The sequence below is a fragment of the Panthera tigris genome, chromosome B1 (assembly GCF_018350195.1).
Source record: "Panthera tigris isolate Pti1 chromosome B1, P.tigris_Pti1_mat1.1, whole genome shotgun sequence".
NCBI lineage: Eukaryota > Metazoa > Chordata > Mammalia > Carnivora > Felidae > Panthera > Panthera tigris.
Genome location: NC_056663.1, coordinates 146,630,164 through 146,644,935, shown reverse-complemented (window position 1 = coordinate 146,644,935; position 14,772 = coordinate 146,630,164).

The following is a 14,772-nucleotide window of genomic DNA, read 5'->3' as shown; positions in this document are numbered from 1 at the left end:
CTTAGTGGAAGGCAGCTATGCTCACCACTATCCCACCAATGCTAGCTACAGCTTATTGGAATCCTTGGAATTACAGTGGCATATTACTCATATTTGATGCTTTTGACTTTTAAGCCATCATCCAGATCCGTATTTGTAAACAGGGGCCCGTGTTGCTGTCTAGAGAAGTTGTTTGATGGCCACTTTTTCTTTTCTCCTACATACAACCCGATTATGTTGTCTGCTGCTGATTCCATCATCGCTGCACCTTTTATAAACCTTTGGTCATGTTGAAATTCCTGGCTTTCCTATTCTAGAAATTTCACTAGATGAAATACTTTCCCATTGGTCTTCTATAGTCAGCAACTATCTTTTACCTCCAGATGGCATCACTGTTGTGGTGCTGTTGTTCTTTTGTCTTGTTTCTCCTCTTTCCTTGTATGCTTGGAGCTCCACCCATCTGACTGTGTGAGATGAGGCTGTATAATTGCTATTATCATTCTATAGATGAGACAAGTGAGGTTTGGAGGAGATACACAAGTTCCCCAAATTCACATGGCTCTTAACTGACAGAGTCAGAACTGAAACTGACATCAACAAAGCATCCTAAAAACACTTAGAGGTAGCTGACCTCCAAATTGGCCTGCTTCAATCTCTGCCTCCTGGAATTTACACTCCTGTGTAATTCCTTCCCACTTTGTATGAGGGTTGGTCTGTGTGACCAACTGAATATGACAGCAGTGATGGTAGGTCACTTCAGAGATTAGGTTATAAAAGACACTGTAGCTTCCGTCTTGGTTTCTCTCTCTCTTGGATCATTCACTTGAAGAGAGTCAGCTATCATGCCATGAGAAGCCCTATGGAGAGGCCTGGCTATTGAGCAACTGAAGCTTCCTGCTAACAGCCATGGGGGTGAATTTGGAAGCAGGCCTTCCATCCCTGTCAAGGCTTCAAATGACTGCAGACCCAGCTCACACCTTGACTACATCCCGGTGAGATACCATGAGTTAGATGTACCCAGCTAAGCCGCTGTCTCTGAAACTATGTGAGATTACAACTGTTTGTCATTTAAGTCACTACTAGAGCAATTTTTTAATGCAGCAATAGATATCTAATATGTGTTCCGTATTTTCTTTTTTCTCTATCAAAATACAAACACTCCGAGGACTTTGGACAGTCATAGTGGCCATATAATTTAACTGAACCGCAAGCATTATGGGAGAAAAAAATATAAAATTTTCAAGAACTAAGATAAGTAATCTAGGATTAGGACCAGAACTAGTGCCTGCGCATGCACCCCCCTCAGAGGGAGTTCCTCCCTCAGTGCTGCATCCCAAGTGCCTCACCTGACTCACTGTCCTCCCTCGACGTCTAGGATCAAGATACAATAATAAAATTGATATAAAAGTGCTCACATCAAACTTTAGAAAATCCCAAATCTTAAAGCTCTAAAAATTAAAAGAAGCTTACCATGGAAAGAGAAGCTAATATTTAGTGAATGTCTTTCATGTGCCACATACTCTGGAGAGCGTTACCCTATTTGCCGTGTCTTAGTTGGCTCGCACTGCTATAGCAAAGTACCAGAGACTGGGTGTCTTATAATCCACAAAATTTATCTTTCATAGTTCTGGAGGTTCGAAGTCTGAGGTCAGTGTGCCAGTGTGGTTGGTTTCTGTCAAGAGCCCTCTTCCAAGTTGCAGGGAGGGAGGAAAGAGCAGAGAGCTTTGTGGGGTCTTTTGATAAGGGCACTAGTCCCATTTGTAAAGTCCTCATGACCTAATCATGACCTAATCATCCCTGAAGGCCCCACCTCCTTATACCATCATGTTGGAAGTTAGGATTTAACATGTCAATTTTAGGGGGACACAAATACTCAACTCATGGCATTCCACCTCTACCCCCCACCCAAATTCATGTTCTTCTTACATGGAAAGTACATTTATTCAATCCCAATAGCCCAGAGTCTTATCTTGTTCCAGCATCAACTTTGTAGTCTAAAATCCCATCTAAATCAGATGGGAGTGAGACTCAAAGTACAATTCACCCTGAGGCAAATTGCTCTCTAGCTGTGAACCTGTGAAACCATCATGTTTTGTACTTCCAAAACAGTATGGTGGGACAGGCCTAAGACAGACATTACCATTCCACAAGGGAGAAGTAGGAAAGGAGAAAGTATTAACAGGTCTCAATTAAGTCTAAATTACAAGGCAAACTCAATGAGATCCTAAGGCTGGAGAATAATCCTCTAGCTCAATGTTCAGGCTCAGTGGAGTGCAGGTCCTACTTTCCAGACACAATGGAGTTGGAGGGGGGCATCCTGCCTTCTGCACACACTAAGGCAGCAGTCCTGCCCCCACAGCTTTGGGGCCCCCAAACATTTTAGCTGGCTTGCCCCTCTGATGGTTCTCTGCCTGGGCCCCACTGCTGTCTGGGCTGAAATCTCAAGCTTGCTGCTCTGCCAGAAAGTCCTGCCCTTTGAAATCTAGGTGGAGGCAGTCATGCTCCCATGGTTCTACCAGGAGCAGCCCATGCTGCACCAGGGCCCATCAGAGCTATGCTGACAAGGGTGGCCAAGAAACTGAGAGTGGAGCCTGCAATGTGAGGTGGCCCAAGAAGGGTGCACTGAGGTCCCATGGGCACTGGTGGTCCCTCCTGTGAAGCCACTCTGTGCCCTGGGGCCCTTGTGCTCTGGGTCTGTGGTGGGAGTGACAAATCTGGTGATCTTTGAATTGCCTTCATGTCATTCTTCTCTTTGTTTTGGACAATAGTTCCTAACCACTATTGAGATTGACAGATCCATGCTAATCTCCTTATCAAGTGGTTACTTGGCCTTACCCTTACCATTCTCTTTGGACCAGCTTTCTCATATTTTTACAATATAGATAGGCTGAGAATTTTCCAAATCTTTCAGTTCTGCTGTCTTTTGCCTAACAATTCTATTTTAAAATCAGTTCTCTCTTCTCATACTTCACTATAATTAGTCAGGAGGAACCAGCTTGCTCCCTCAACATTTTGCTTAGAAATTTCTTCAGCCAATTCTACAATGTCATCATTCACAAGTTTACCTTCCACAAAACACTAAGGCACAAATGTAAGTCAGCCAAGATCTTTGCCAGTTTATTACAAGATCACCTTTCGTCTAGTGATCTTATACAATATACATACATCTGATTTCTATCTAAGACTTCATCAGAATTTGTGTCAACATTCTGTTCAGGATTGCTTTGTTACTCTCTAAGAAGATGAAGGCTTTCTCCACCGCTTTCCTCTCCTTTGTGAGCTCTCACCAGAATTGTTCTTAATGTTCATTCAAGGCAGTGTTCAGTTTTTCCAACATGCATCTCAAAACTCTTTCAGCCTCTGTCCCTTAATTCAGGTCCACAGCTATGTCCATGTTTTTAGGTATTTGTTTCAGCAGCACCCACTTCTTAATACCAATTTCTGTCTTAGTCTGTTCACGCTGCTAAAATAGAACACCATAGACTGGATGGCTTGTGGACAACAAAAATTTTTTCCTCACAGTTCTGGAAGATATGCAGTCCAAGAAGAAAGTGCTGGCAGGTTTGGTGTCTGGTTCATAGAAAACCACCTCTTCAGCTTTTCACTGTGTCCTCACATGGTGGAAGGGGCAAGGGAGCTCTCTGATGTCTCTTTACAAGGGCACCAATCCCACTCATGAGGGCTTATCCTCATGACCCAATCAGCTCCCAAAGGCCCACCTCCAAAGGCCCCACTCCTAACATTGGGAGTTAGGGTTTAATACACAAATTGGAGGTGGGAGGCACATTCAGTCTACAGCAAGCTTATTGAATCCTCATAATTTTGAGAGTAAGTTATTATTAGGTTCATTTTAGAGGTGAGAAAATTGAGGTTCGGAAGTGTTAATGTCTTTCAAGTTCTCACAAGAATTTAGGAGAGAGTTTGATTCCAAGGTTTTATGTACCCTCACCACTTTCACTCCTTCTGCCCTTGCAGGTTAAGTCTCTAGCTCGGTGAATACTAATTAAAGGCAACATTTCATTACATGAATATTTAGTGATAAGATCTATAGAAGAGAGAAACAGTGTAGATAATCTAAACAAATTTATAGTTGATTTGGAGGCAAACCATTTTTTGGGGGGTCCTACCTTCCAACTTTTATATTCCTTCCTGATACTATTAAAATTTAGTTTGTTTACTATCCACTGAGTGACAGGAGTTGTTGACAAAGAAACATGTTGTTGCAAAGGTAAAGAAAAACCTGACTGGCCAATAAAAATTATTTTAGATAAATGCTGGCATAAACAGGTGTGGAGAAGTAATTTGAAGCTAGTGTCACAAATTCTTCTAAAATGTCTATGTTTGAGACAACTCATCTTAAACATGGGAAACAGAGTCCCATGACTTAAAAAGCACAATTTTATTGGGGTTTAATGAATTTTGAGCCACACTGTGACCAAGTTAGATAGGTTTAATTAATGCAAATGTGCTACAGTGTAATTCTTCTCATAAAAGCAGCTTTATTAATAGAACTTGTACAAATTAAAGTTGAAGAACAGTTTGAGTGAATAACCAATAGTCTATGGAACCTGATCTCTAACCACTAACACATAGGCTATAGAGTCATTGAATTTCACGTTGAACCATCACAAGGGTGAACACACATTCAGTCAGCATTTAAACACTTCATGATCATTAATTAATTGATATTATATCCTATTTGATGGGAAAAATGAATTTCCTCCTTTAAAAGACAAATTGAGCTAAATTTGATTCTTTGAGCTAATACTGCTTTATTTTTTTTTAATATGAAATTTATTGTTGAATTAGTTTCCACATAACACCCACTGCTCATCCCAACAGGTACCCTCCTCAATACCTATCACCCACCCTCCCCTCCCTTCTAACCCCCATCAACCCTCAGTTTATTCTCAGTTTTTAAGAGTCTCTTATGGTTTGGCTCCCTCCCTCTCTAACTTTTTTTTCCCCTTCCCCTCCCCCATGGTCTTTTGCTAAGTTTCTCAGGATCCACATAAGAGTGAAAACATATGGTATCTGTCTTTCTCTGTATGACTTATTTCACATTATTCTGAGGCAAAATTGAGGCTAAGAATGGAGATGTTGGGCTTTCAGTATAGGAAAGAAATAAAAATTAGATTGCCTATTAGGTTACCTGCAATGTTAGATCTCTTGATTAAAAGAGAAAGTGTAACTATCAAAGGAATTGAAGAATGATAAAAAGTGACTTTTTTTTTTGTTAACATGAACACATCCAGTATACTTATTTAATACCTAGCCATGTATTATTTTTTGTTATTAGTTTCTCTTTCATTTAAGTTTGTAATCCTCTAGCTGGAAAGACAATATTTCTTGGATTTACCACGGTTCCAACACATTATCAAATATTACATATAATAAATATCTTAGGAATCACTACAGAAAAAAGATCCATGAAATTATAAGTGGGTATCTATCTCACTGTGTTGGATACTGTACAAAGCAAATGACTTAATGATGCAGTTCTGTATTTTCTAACCTGAGAAATAGCATCAAAACCAGAAAAATGAAATTACTTGTTTGCTTATAAAATCATTCTGGGAATTTTATAACAAAAATGTGAATATTTTTCCTATTCTGGTTCTCAGTGATGTTTGAGGTGATTACATTCACAACAGAGAAAAAGCCTGATCCAAGAATAGTTTCAAGGGGAGGAAAAGTACCCCACAAAATACGATTAAAAGCAGAGATAACTAGAAGGATTGTTTCAAAGAAGAAACAAGTTCTTCCTTAATTCTCAATTTCCTTTTAAGCCCCCCTTTTGCTCAGGAAATGTAATATCCCTCATCCCACAGTTAAGACCAAAATCAATAGAAACCTTAGGCAGTTATATCTCATCTTGAGTCCAATGTCATTAAGTTCACCTAGAACCTTCTTCTGTAGCCAATTCGGGTACATAGAGTCATCTAAGGGTAGGAGGATTTGTGTGTGTGTGTAAAGAAAGCAATATGTGAAAAATATCAATATCCCATCATTGAGTTACTTGTTCTTTCAGCACATATTTATCATTCCAAATGCTAAATGTGAACAAAACTGACCAAAAAACCTTTTTTTTCCCAACTTCGTTGTGTTTACATTGTGGGGAGAAATATAATAAACAAGTAAAATACACAGTATATCGAATATTGATAAGAAGACAAATAGAGCAGGGAGAGATGATAAAAGATGCCAGGTGGTGCCTATTAGGGGTTTGCCATTTTATATAGGGCTGTCGGAAGACCTCAGTGAGAAGCTGACATGGAGCAGGGATCTAACAAAAGTGAGGGATGGGACGTGTGGATAATTGTGCGATGTATGGTCCAGCCAGAAGAAACCTCACATGCAAAGGCCCTGAGGTAGAAGTGGATTTTGCATGCATGAGGAACAGCAAGGAGTCTCACTTTTAGAAGTGGAGGTAAGTGAGGGCAAGAGAAGTGGGAGGTGAAGTTAGAGATATGAGATGGACCAGGGCCAGGAAGTCCATTTTGAGTACTGTGGTTTTCCCTGACAGTGAGATGGTTTTGAGCAGAAAAAAAGTGTAATTTACTTTATGTTGTAGTATAGTCACTTTAATTGAGGTTTTGAGAAGAGGCTATGGAAGATCTGGTTGGGTTTGAATCCCAGTTGTGAAATCCAAAGGAAATCTCTCCTCCCTGGGCAGTTGAGACCCAATGTGACTGCTGGCTGCATCTATGGATGGTGCTGATGTCTCTACAGTAGAGCTGACAAGAACACAAGCTTCCATGTCAGGCAGAACTGTGTTTGATGTTGGCCCTTTGTTTATTTACTGAGTGATGTTTGCAAGTAATTTAATCTCAGTGAGTCTTAGTTTCCTCATCTGTAAGACAGAGCTTAGTGTGGAGTTCTTAGTGTAGCATTGTCACGTAGTGGGCCCACAGTGAATATCAAAATTCTTGTGGTCCTTTCCCCTGTTACACCAAGCCTTGTTTCTTCCTCATGCTTCAGTCTGGCCCCCAACCTGTGCTCCAAATCACGTTCCCTTTACTGGTGCCTGCTATGGGGAGGCCAGTGCGCTGGCCTCCTCCCTCCTGACACCTCACAAAGTCAGATGGTGACGGTGTGGCACTGGGCTGAAACCCCAGCCCGAGAAAGGAGGCACAACTTTGGTCTGTGCCTCTCAGGGTTTCTTTTTAAATCTGTGCACTCTAACTAGGGGCACCGGGGAGAAAAGAAAAGCTTTTGGTTTGCAACATTCTCTACACCCCCTCCAACTAAATGTACTAAAAAGAAGTTGCCTAGACCAATGATTCATAAACTTTTTCATGGCACACATAGAAAATAATGACCTTTGCATAGGCCATTTGGGTAAATGGATCAAGCCCCCAGTGGCTAGAAGTTATGGATCCAGGAACATCAACTCCAGGTTCTGCCCCGTTATCTCTAGGCAGACCCAGTCATCTTATAGCACTGGGGTCAACAATCTTGGTTTATATACAACTTAGGAATTTTCTAAGACGTGAAATTTTCGGTGCCAAAACTGGGGAAGTCTCAGCCAAACCGGGACATGTTTGTCACAGATGTGTCTGCTGGGAAGCTTTGGACTAGACCACAGCCTGTACCATTTGCCTAGTGTGTGGAAGAAATGAGTAAATGAGAAAGGTGGAGAATCTAGAGCCAGCTGGGTTCACCCTGGAAAGGGCAGAGAGTCACTGGTGGAAGAGGTCTGGCAGGGAAGAGGAAAGGAGCCAAGAATTTTAAGATGCCTTTTGGGATGCATTCTAGAGAGATTACTTTGTGTGGAGAGCTTAGAGTGGAATAAAAGGAGACCTTGAGAACAGATGTTTTCCAACTATTTTTGGATCCTGGCACCTGTTAGCGTGACTGGGCCTCATGGTGACTCAGTTTTGTATAGGTAACCCTGGGAAGTAGACAGGAGGCTATGAGAGAGGGATTAGGGGTTATCAGAGAAACCGGCTCTGTGAGCTTCTCAACATTGCTTTTTACTCTGATTTTGAAACGTTTTCTTTCAACTTGTGTCGCTGATTCTTACTTTCATGACAATATAGCATTTTGTTCTCAAGATGAGCCTTAGTTTGAAGCAAATGAAGTCCTGTTTCATCTGCTTTCCTCCTCCAGTGTCTTGAGTCCCCACTATGATACAGCCCAGGAACTTGCTGGCTCTTTCCACCCCTCTCCCTCCTCCCACATTCAGCCTTTGTTTCACAGGTGAAGATGCTGCTTTGGGATTTTAAGAGACCTTATTAACTTCCTTCAAATGTTCTTTTTAAAAAAATTTTTAACTTTTTTTTCTTTTTCTTTTTGAGAGAGAGAGAGAAAGAGACAGAGTATGAGCAGGGGAGGATCAGAGAGAGGGAACAGAGGATCCGAAGCAGGCTCTGCACTGTCAGCACAGAGCCCGACGCTTAGCTTGAACCCACAAACCACAAGACCATGACCTAAGCTGAAGTCAGGCGCTCAACAGACTAAGCCACCCAGGTGCCCCTATATATATATATTTTTTTTTTTTCCATGTTTTTCCATGTCCGTCGCTTAACTTTAACACTCCTGACCCGACCAAAGGAGGGAATTACTGAACAGTCAGTTTTGTGATTCAAAATAAATTCTGCTTTACTTCTCTTCACTTATCATTTTGTTTTCTCTGGGCTTGGGGTACTCTGGGAAGGCTGCAGTGGCACTGACACCCAGCCAGGCCATTTCTGGCCAGCAGTTCACCCCTCCGGTAAGGAGGAGAGAGTTGTGCAAGGTTAACACCATTTACTAAGTAGGAAAAATGGTGGCAGCTGCCGGAACAATTTCTAAAACCTCAGGTCCTGGAAATTAGGTTGTACTTGCTGTTGGTTTCCTTGTAGTACTGTAAGATTTATTGAAAGCAGTTAACACACTGACCTTCTTCTCCCTTTAGGAGGTGGTTGGTGGCATTAAGTTGGATGGAGAGGTGGTAATGCAGGAGATAACGATAGGTTTAAGGAAACGTGACAGGTCTGAGTGAAAGGACAAAGGGAAACATTTAAAACAGGGAGCAAAGGAATGCTAATGAGGGAAGGAGAAAAGACATCCCTCACATTCAGGGAGAAGGGATAGAAATCAATTATTGGGGGTGTGACAGAAAAAGATCTTGGGGTCTTAGCAGACGGTAAGGTAAAGGGAAGTTGCGATTTTATACTGTCACTTAATGTGTTAGTTTTTCTCTCAAAATGTGTGAGTTTAAGCTGATAAAAGTCTGGTGGCATTTTCAGTAGGACACTTGATAACTTGTTGGCCTTTGCTAAAGTGGCCCTGAGTACTTTCTTCAGTGTTGGCTGAGAATATTTCCCATCAGCATCAGCTTTGCATTCTCTAATTCTTTCATAAAGGACGTGATAAGTCTGCTCCCTCTCTCTTCTGGTTTGTTTATTTCATAAAAATAATTCCTTCTGGCTGAATCCAAAGAGCTATTGGAAAGACCTTTGTCCTCTGATGAAGAGCAAGTCCTGAGGAGAGGAAATTCATTAATTCTTACTACACATTAAGGTATAGTTTCAGTGTGAGGAAATTCGAGACCATTTCCTGAAAGCAGCCTAGGAAGGTGGGAGAGAGAAGGCAGCATGAGGACAGGGCCTCAGGACACGGAAGGGAGGAGACAAGCTATTCCAGAAGGTAGGCTTTGTGCCACATCAGTTTTGCCAGCCTTCTCTGCCTGCCCTAGCCGAAACAGAAACCTCTGGATATCTCCCACGTGTTTTCTGCCTTCATTTTAGCTTTGCCATATTTTCTGCATAGTTCTCAATGTTTTTAGGCTTTGTTTCAAAATGGTATTTTAAATAATTATTTAAAATAATCTAACACAAACGTGTTTCTATCCAGATACCAAAAGGGAACAGGTTTTTGTGGGGTTCCCAAACTCTTCTACCTAGAAAAGTTATGTCAATGTGATTTTGGGATCCGTGAAAATGTTTTTAAAGGAACGTGAGCATACCCAAACTTATAGGTCAAAGACAATGCAGGAAAACCAGGCTCTCGAAAGGGCAGAAGTTCATTCTTGAAGACTGAGGGGTGGGCATGGCTATCAATACTCTGTGCGGCTGGTAGAAAGGAAGCAGGCAAACTTCCCTGGGCCAGGCAGACTTTCCGGTACAGAGTTCTTTATTTGGTTGCTATAAATATCACTGTTCTTCCCTGGGGAAATCTGTCTAGTGTGGAAGAGAAAGTGAAAGGGGGGGTTGGTGGTAGATTTGAAGATTGAGGTAGGATGAGGCTATAGATGACATATTATAAGATTTTCTCTCTTGGATTTATTATGGGAAACTAGAAATAGTTTGTGGGGCTTGTGGTCAAACATAATTTCCTCAGAGCTGCTTTAGATTAGAGGCAATGCCAAAATGAAAAGGGAGCCAGGATAAAAATGTTTAATAATTCTTCCTGTTATGAAATGTCTTTTTGCATATTTATTCTAGCCAATCTTGAAGAAAATATTCTATTCACTTCTGAAATTCAACCTGTTTTGGGTTGAAAAGAAAGAAATCCCATTCTCTTTCATTTAATCAGTAGATCAGACAATGGCTCATTAAAAAGGTATTTGGGTGCCTACTAAGTGCCTACTAAGGCATGATGCTAGACATGGAGAAACAAAAATCATGTCCATCATATACTGTTCTAAGGAATTTAGGTTTTATCCTATAAGCCCTGGGGAACCATAAAATATTTTTTTTATGCACTATTTTTTTAAGTTTATTTATTTTTGAGAGAGAGAGAGATAGAGTGTGAGCAGGGGAGGGGCAGAGAGAGAGGGACACACAGAAACCAAAGCAGGCTCCAGGCTCCGAGTGCTCAGCCCAGAGCCCTATGCAGGGCTCGAACCCACGGACTGCGAGATCATGACCTGAGCTGAAGTCGGACGCTCAACCAAATGAGCCACCCAGGCGCCCCAGTCATAAAATATTTTTTAAGTGGGTAAATTACATGATCAAATCTATAATTTGGAAAAGTCACTTGGGTGGCAGAGAACACACTGTAGGAGGGCAAGACCATTATAGTATTTGAGACCAATTTGGAAAGAATTGTTATCTAAAAAATATTGAATCTTCCAATCCAAAATCATATCTCCCATTTCTTTTGATCTTCTTTAGTTTTTCTTAGCAGTGTTTTGCTGGTTTCATTAAACAGTTCTTTGCACATATTTTATTACATTTATTCCTCAGCATTTCATGTTTCTGATTCTACTATAAATGTTACTGTTTTTACATTTCAATTTCCAATTACTTGTTACTTGTATATTGAAATGCAGTTGAAATTTGTGTATATTAGCATTGTACCCTTTGATCATGTTAAGCTAGATTATTGGTTCTAAGAGCTTTCTTTAAATGGATTCCTGGGGCGGCTGGGTGGCTCAGTTGGTTAAATGTCCAACTCTTTATTTCGGCTCAAGTCATGATCTCATGGTTCAAGAGATTGAGCCCCTTATCACTTGTCAGTATGGAGCCTGCTTGAGATTCTCTCTCTCTCTCTCTCTCTCTCTCTCTCTCTCTCTGTTTCTCCCTCCCTCTTTCAAAATAAATAAATCATCTTAAAAAAAAAAACATAAATGGATTCCTTAGGAGTCTAAAAAATGAACATGATTATGTTTTTGGCAAAGAGTTTTTCTTTTCTTTCAAAATTGCTTATCTTTTTTATTTCTTACCTTTTACACTAAAACTGACAAAAAATTTTGAGTAGAAGAGGTAGTGGACATTCTCACTTTCTTCCTGAATTTAGTGGGGAAGAATTTAGCTTTTTACTATTAAGTATTAGGCTTATTCTGGCCTCTTAAGATCACTAAACAGTTCTTTTGTGTGTGTATATGTCAAACTCTGCTTCATTCTAGTAGCGAAAATAAGTAACAGGAATCGTACTTGGTACTGGCAGCTCTAGATCCCCTGTCCCCATCCCTCTCAGCCCCAAGGCTTGGGGTACTCATTCCTGTCCTCATTGGCCTCTCTTACTAGTTTGGACCAGGAGAGGCCTCCACTTTGGAAAACTACACTGGGTAAGATCTTCCAGTGTGCACCAGCTTCATGATTAGTGACAAACTCTCTCAGTGGCAGCAACAGCAACGAGCCTAGACTTTACATTTCAGGAAAGGATGCATAAAAAAAAGGAAGTCAGACTCACAGCACAGTGTATTAACGACAGTTCCACTGCAGAAGACATGACACTGGTGTGCCCGGCCGGGCCAGACCAGGAACAGGAGACACGCCCAGAGGAGGCTGAGGACATATAGACAGCCATGGAGGGGCCCTACACTATCACTCCCAGTATTGGAAAGAACTAACTGAGTACCTATGTTTACATTCTCTGGAAAGACGATCAACTTGGGAGTTAATTCTATTTACTGAAAAAGTACATATAAGATTGATATTATTTTTCTGAATGTTCAAAGAATTCACTAGTGCAGTCATTGGGACTTGAGTCTTCTCTATGGGAAGAATTCTATATATATATTATTATATTATATACTAAGTTCTTTAATAGACTTAGGGTTATTGAGATTTTCTATTGCTTCTTTTTTTTTCTTTAATGTTTTATTTTTTATTTATTTATTTATTTAAAAAAAAATTTTTTTTTTTCAACGTTTATTTTATTTTTGGGACAGAGAGAGACAGAGCATGAACGGGGGAGGGACAGAGAGAGAGGGAGACACAGAATTGGAAACAGGCTCCAGGCTCCAAGCCATCAGCCCAGAGCCCCACGCGGGGCTCGAACTCACGGACCGTGAGATCGTGACCTGGCTGAAGTCGGACGCTTAACCGACTGCGCCACCCAGGCGCCCCTTTAATGTTTTATTTTTATTTTTGAGAGAGAGAGAGAGAGAGAGAGAGAGAGAGAGAGAGAGAGAGAGAGCGCACAGGCAGGGGAGGGGCAGAGAGAGAGGGAGACACAGAATCCAAAGCAGGCTTCAGGCTCTGAGCTGTCAGCACAGAGCCTGACTCAGGGCCTGAGCCCAGGAACTGTGAAATCATGACCTGAGCAGAAGTTGGATGCTCAAATGACTGAGCCACCCAGGTGCCCCTAGATTTTCTATTGCTTATTAAGGCAGTTTTTGGTGGTTTGTGTTTTTCAGGAAATTTGCCTATTTCATCTAAGTTGTCAATATTTTGCCAAATGTTTTTTGTGATATTCTCTTTTTATCCTTTTAATGTGTACAGAATTTATTTGTTTGTTTATTTTTGTTGATTACTTAAAAATTTTTTTTAGTTTACTTATTTTTGAGGGGGGCGGTGAGCAGGGGAGGGGTGAAAAGAGAGGGAAAGAGAGAATCCCAAGCAGGTTCTGCACTATCAGCACAGAGCCCAATGCAGGGCTGGAACTCATGAACCATGAGATGATGAACTGAGCCAAAATCAAGAGTTGGTTGCTTAACCAATTGAGCCCCCTAGACATGCCTAATGTGTGCAGAATTTATAGTAATGTACTCTGTTTCATTTTGACATTGGTAATTTGCCCTCTTTTTATTCCCTAATAAGTTTCAGCCATAAGTTTTTCAATTTCATTGATTTTTTTTCAAGCTACTTCCTTTTAGTTTTGTTGATTTTCTCTATTTTCTTGTCACATTTCTATTTTTCCCGATTTCTACTCTTTATTCTTTTCATCCTTCTCCTTACCTTGGGTTTAATGTGTTCTTGTTCTTATTTTCTAACTTAAATCTTGATGATGCTTTGGCCATTCATTTGAGATCTTTTCTAATGCAATCGATTAAAGTTATAAATTCCTCTCTAAGCAGTTTTAGCTGAATCCCACAGATTCCAGTGTGCCACTTTTTATTTTTATTTACTTTAAAACATTTTCTTATTTCTCTTGTGATTTGTTCTTTTACCAATATGTTGCTTAAAAGTTTAATTTTCAAATATTTGGGGATTTTCTAGATGTTTTTTTTCTTTCCATTTTTAATTTAACTTGGTGTGGTAAAGTAATATATATGATATGATTTTAAACCTCTTAAATTTTGGGGGGCTCCTGGGTGGCTCAGTCGGTTGAACATCCGACTTTGGCTCAGGTCATGATCTTGCGGTTGATGAGTTTGAGCCCTGCATTGGGCTCTGTGCTGACAGCTCAGAGCCTGGAGCCTGCTTTGGATTCTGTGTCTTCCTCTCTCTCTGTCCCTCCCTCACTCATGCTTTGTCTCTCTCTATCTCAAAAATAAATAAACATTAAAAAAAGTTTCAAACCTCTTAAATTTCTTGAAACTAGGTTTTATGGCATGATGTTTGGTCTACCTTGATGAACATTCCCTGTGCACTTTTGTATAATAACATTTCATGGTAACATTACAATGTTCACTTTGCTATTAATATAGCCATTCCTACTTTGTTATCATTAATGTTTGCATGCTATGCCTTTCTTCCGTCTTTTAAATTTTAACCTATCTTTGTCTTATCTTTAAAATAGGTTTTTGGTAAACAGTATATAGTTGAGTCTTATCTTATGATCTGGTCTGACAATCTCTGTCTAACAATTAAAATATTTAGACTATCTGCATGTAATGTAATTACCGATGATTGAGTTTAAATCTACCATTTTGGTATTTGTTTTCTCTGTTTTCATTTTTTTCTGCCTTATCTTGGCTTGACTCAATATTTTTAAGGTTCCATTTTACCTCCACTAGTAGTTTATTCATTAGATTCTCTCAGCTTTCAGTTTTCTGATAAAATTTTAATTTTTCCTTTTTTCCCCCAAGGATATTTTCACTGGATGTAGATTGCCTGTTGATAGTTTTCTTCTCTTTGCATTGTCCCATAGCTTGCTTAGTTTCTGACAGGATGTTTATAGACATTCTTGTTGTTT